The sequence below is a fragment of the Dermacentor silvarum genome, unplaced genomic scaffold, assembly GCF_013339745.2.
Source record: "Dermacentor silvarum isolate Dsil-2018 unplaced genomic scaffold, BIME_Dsil_1.4 Seq110, whole genome shotgun sequence".
In the NCBI taxonomy this organism is placed as follows: domain Eukaryota; kingdom Metazoa; phylum Arthropoda; class Arachnida; order Ixodida; family Ixodidae; genus Dermacentor; species Dermacentor silvarum.
Window position 1 is genome coordinate 24,762 of NW_023605563.1, and position 5,667 is coordinate 30,428.

A 5,667-nucleotide genomic window follows, 5' to 3' on the forward strand; every position below is an offset into this window, starting at 1 on the left:
TGTAACAAGAAGAGGGTTCAGGACATGAAATTTGCATTGCACATTGCACGTGAAGTTACAAATTGCCTTCTAAACAAATTGGAAATACATATTGTTTTTATGCACAAAATATATGGCATTATTGCTAACAGGGCCACGACCAAGGTCTGCATCACTTGTTGTGGCCTACACATCCACAGTTGACATGATAGCAACGACTAGTAGAATATTTCGAGTTCAGTGAATACCAGGGCTATACGTAATCTTATCTACTCAATCATTGCCATTCTGACTTCTGCTTATCACATCATCTCCATTTATTGTTACCATACAATTCATGCAATACATTTCGGTCAATGAAAACTAGAAACCCTCAGAGACATTACATGCATTTAGAAATTATTCGCTTTCTTTGCATGCACATGCCAAATGGCTAATTCCAAGTGCAACATTATAGCAACGAGTGGAGCGTATTATGTATTTTTGTCATGTACAATTGCACCGAGGAGTAGCTGCACAAAACATTTTTAGAGGGCTTAATGGTTGTGTGAATTTAACTACACAGGCAGCTCTCAGAAATAGGAAACTGGCTTGTGCAAAGTAAGGCTTCTTGGCCTATTTGGTACAGGTTCATTTTTTCGTAACCGTATGAGGCTCTCTACTCACGGTTACAATGATAAACTGAGAACACTGTAGTCAGACGGATATGTCATGGCCCTTTCACAGCAATAACTAGCGTAAATACAATGTTGCAGTACATCAAAAAGCAGAAGTAGCAGCAGAAATGTTTATTAGTACAAGAAACGTAACAAGCTTCGAAAGAAAACCAAGATAAATATTGTGACGATGCGTCGCATTTATTTACAGGATGGGAGATGATAGCTCAAGGTAGGCCATCTATGGAGACAATCGCAGTACAGTGCAGCTTTATTGTCATCATTTGCATTAGCACGTTTCATTTCCCCATTCGCAGACGATGCCCAGTGGGCAAGTCAATCAGAGGATCAATGGTGGTAAAGCTTGAGGCATGCAGCGCAAGTCAAATTTCTCTTACTAAAGCGGCGATGGGTACTTGTGAGACGAGAGATTACATACGTAACGTCACTGAGGTGTTCAAGAATGACGAACAGGCCAAAATAACAGGCCCAGAACTTCTGACACAAACCACGGCATCTACAGTCACACAAGGTCACCTTTAGCGTAAGAAACGTGTTGATGGCAGGTGTCGTAGCGCGTCTTTGAATGCTGCTGGGATGCCAGAGTGCATAGCTGGGTGATACAACAGGCCTGTTATGCAAGGGATGGGAGATGATAGTTAAAGGTAGGCCACCTACTGAGAGGCTCGCAGTACAGTCCAAGTTTGTTGTCTTCTACCTTCCGTAAGCATATTTCATTATTGCACATCATCTAAGTTACAGTATAGATTGCAATGCAGTTTCAAATGGATTTGCACCTTGTTTTGCCATAGTACGTGCCCATCCATCATCGACGCGACGGGAGCTGACATACTACAACCATATCATCGAGGCTACAGGAACTCCCATTTATCCGCGACGGAATCCATTCGACGCGGGCAATGTGCCATAGTACGTGCCAATCCATCATCGAGGCGACAGGAACTCCCATTTATCCGCGACGGAATCCATTCGACGCAGGCAATTTCAAACAGCCCCGGCAATCATCACCACTTGCCCCTTTGGGTCCTGTCAACGAGTCGCCACCAAGGGGATTTAAGGAAGAACCGGCCCATTGTTAAGCCAGAGAGTCGCCACCAGCTGCCCAGTCGGTCTGATGCGCTCTTAAAGCCACATGTACACTATAACCCACTATCTTTAAATATTGTATAAAGCTTTTAGTTTCTCCTTCGTCTGCTGAAAGGGTCCGTCTATCGTCCTCCACCCCGAAGTCACAACAGTGGATGGCAAGCTGTGGGATTCGAAGCCGAATAAACGCCCGCTACACCGCTCAACAGCAGCCACGAGATCGACCGGTGTGAGCTGCATTTGAGGGGTGAGTGCCCGACGTTTGCCTTTCGCATCGCCAGACCTCTGTCACACACGTAAATGCTGAGGACATTTGCTGATGTATTCTGAAAGAGTTGTGGTTTTGTCTTAGTTCGCTTCAAGCCTCGCATAAATTTCTAGCTTCGGAAGCAAAGCTAATTTAGAGGCAAAACCGGACACGAGCGGTCAGATCACGATGGAGAAGCTCAGTATACAGGACCTTCTTGACGTTTGTCAAGAGATGGGCATTTCGGTTGCCGCGGCAAAGCAAAAGAAAGCCATTCTTGATGTTATGGGGGCACAAGAGGTAACTGAGGAGGAAGTCGAAGAGATTTGGGTTGAAATTCTTGAGAAGAGAAGCGAGAAAAAATTCGCCACGAGGCAGAGGGGCAAAAAAGGTGCGAGGAGGCAGAGGAGAAAAAAAGGCGTGAAGAGCGAGATTATGCTATTAAAATGAGAGAACTGGAAATAGAGCAAAGTCGAATCAGCTTAGTGCGTTCAAGTCTCCTTTCGGGTGGAGACGATACGCCTAAACTGAGAATACAGGACCTGATGCTACCGTACGGGATAGGGGGAGATATCGCACTTTTTCTCGTGAATTTCGAACGTACGTGTGAAAAGATAGTGCCGGACAAAAGCCTTTGGTATCAAAAACTTATTTCAGTTGTCCCAGGAGAGGCTGCAGAAGTTCTCGTTCGCTTGTCTAAAGAAGAATACGAGATCTATGGGAAGGTAAAAACCGCGCTTCTTCGCAAAAACCGCCTCTCTGCCGAGGCATTTCGGCAGCGGTTTAGACAGGCAAAAAGGGGCAGCGAGTCGCACACTGAGTTCGCGTATGAGTTAAAATCTAACTTAAAGGAGTGGCTCAAAAGTTCAGAAGTGTATGGCACCAGGACAAGGTGCTTGAATGCATAGCACTGGAGCAGTTTTACCGAGTTCTTCCAGAGGAAGTTAAACTCTGGCTGCAGGACAGGCTCCCATAGGTAGACCTAGAGAAGGCAGCGCCGCTCACGGAGGAATATTACACGCGCCGAAACTTCCAAGAACAACCTCTCGCAACCCACTGTTGCCGAATAAGGAATCATCTACGAGCGACCTTAGCATGTTAACCATTTGCGCACAGTACTAGGTCGACTGCGCGACGCGGGTCTCACTGTCAGAGCGCGGAGAGTGCCATTTGGGGTGTGCTAACGTGAGCTACCTGGGTCATGTCGTGGGGCGCGGCCAGCGTAGACCCTCGGAACCTAAAGTTGCTGCCGTTTTGAAATACCGGCGTCCAACTACAAAGTCGGAAGTAAGGGCGTTTTTTGGGACTTGCAGGGTATTATCAGCACTACGTGAAAAATACTCGAATCTCGCTAGCCCTTTGACAGATTGCCTCGGCAAATCAGAGCCAACGAGAAGAAAGAGAAGGCTTTCGAGAGCCTGAAACAAGCTCTGGGAGAAAGACCTACGCTTATGGCACCTAATTTCTCTAAAGGCTTTATTATAAAATGTGATGCAAGTGACCGCGGCCTAGGAGCCATACTTTGCCAGGAGGATGCCGATGGGCACGAGCGGCCCGTTTTATATTGGAGCCGGAAGCTTAGCGTCGGAGAGGAGGCGTACAGTACGTCCGAAAAGGAGTGCGCTTGTCTGGTATGGGCTGTCGATAAGCTCGCTTGTTATGTCTCCGGGTCACCATTTATTGCTGAGACGGATCATTGCCCTTTGACCTGGTTACACACCATGTCACCAAGAAATGGCCGTCTACTCAAGTGGAGCTTGTCACATCAGCACCATAATTTTTCTGTTCGCTACAAAAAAGGGAAGCTGCATACAAACGCTGACCGACTTAGCAGAGCCTCTTAGGCTGCAGCATATGTTTATCCGAGAGCTTACCTTAGAAGTTAAAAGTTTAATGCTACGTTTTCATGTATACTATTGTCTATTCAATTATTTTAGCACATTGAAGTTGATTGGTAATCCCTTACGACACAATGTCATGTGAAGGATATCGTAATGTTAGTGTCCCCGATTAAAATGAGCCTCCTGATCGTTCGAGAGCCTACCGCTGCCACTCGAATGGGCTATCATTACAAACCAAGTAACACAGAGTTTCGCCCAGAGCGAGGCAGGGCAAAAGATGGAACTTTCTTCGATCGCCTCAGCTGTGCCTGGCCTGCTCGAATGACTATTGGGAATCGCTTTGCAATCTATTCTTGGATAGCAAAAATGTTTCTTGCTCTTAGGGGCTGAATGTGTCTTCTTTGAGATCACTATTTGTAGAGGTCTGTATCCCGTGGCAAACTTTCTTTATCGGGTGCGTGTGCTCCGTGTTTAGTACAATGAGCACCTTAATGGGGGATGCTGAGCGAGGTGAGAGCACAGAGGAAGGAAACGTGGAGTAGAGCAAGTTTGAAGGGACTTTCAAATAAAGCCCCAGTTTGGTAACTGTGCGTTGGTGGTTCCACAGAGGCTATTCCCAGGGAATATGGGTGCTCCAACTGGGATCTGCCGATATTTTAGGCTTGGCGTTGATAAATTTCGGTCATTCCTTGAGCTTTCTCAGGGTTATCCAAGCAAAGAACACTAGCTTTTTGAACAGTCAGCTACTTTCGAAGCACAACTTTTGAGACACACAGAAATGCTATGACATTTGTGCTGTCCCTTGCACATGAGCAGGGCACGTCAGGGATCATGAAATGGTCAGAAAATTACTGCTTCCCAAACCTAGATAAGTGGGATTGCACAAGTGATGTTTTGTCGACAGGCCCAGAAGAACTTGCGACATGAGGTGGCTTCGCTGGAAGGACATATGGAGTGCCTCTATTGACGTACTCTTCAAGAGTGCAGAATAGACGGTTCACATAACCATGCATGGCCAAGAGGCACTCATGATCACTGAATATGCAACGAAGCAAGTGGAAAAAACACACAATAGTCAATTTTGCACTGAGTGCTACGAAATTGTGGTAAGCAATTCTAAAGCATTTCTGAGCTGCTGTGAGCCTATCGAAATGCAAACAATTATGCGCATAAGGCTGTTGCTCTAAACAAATTACAATATTGCTCTTTACAGACAGACAATGCTGAAATATTTTTCGTATACCGTCTCGCCAGTTTCAGTTTCTTTCTCCGATTATGAAAGCAGTAGTTCATATATGTCTGGTTGAGCTGAATTTTTCTACGGGCTTCAATGAGCTAGTGTGCAACTTTCAGGACATATGCCCAATGTTTAGAAAGAGTGCCTCAGAAAATAAGCAGTTTCAATATATGTCGCTGCTGGTTTGCATGCAGTTTGTGAAAAGTTATTTAAAAAGTAGTGGTGATACTGGTGACAATTTGGCCAAAATTTCATAACAAGGACACCAGCCCCTTGCATACCATAAGTGGGCTCCTGCTTGATGGAGGAGACACTTGCTTCTCCGTTCCGCGCTTTCGGGTGCTTCACCTTCCAGCGAAGTTCCCCACTCAGTGTCACGGCCTGACCCTTGTCGGCATTTTCGTTGTAATGCAAGGCAGCCAGTGCAGTGCTGCAGTACAGAAATATGCCACAGCTATGTACATGCTATATTTGTTATGTGCACTTGCCCAACTCAACATGCAAGCAGTAAGGCAACTAATTGAATACACTTTCACAGTCGTCAATATGCACAGTACCATAGGCAGAACTGCTATATTCCTCTGGTAACGTAACGGAAAC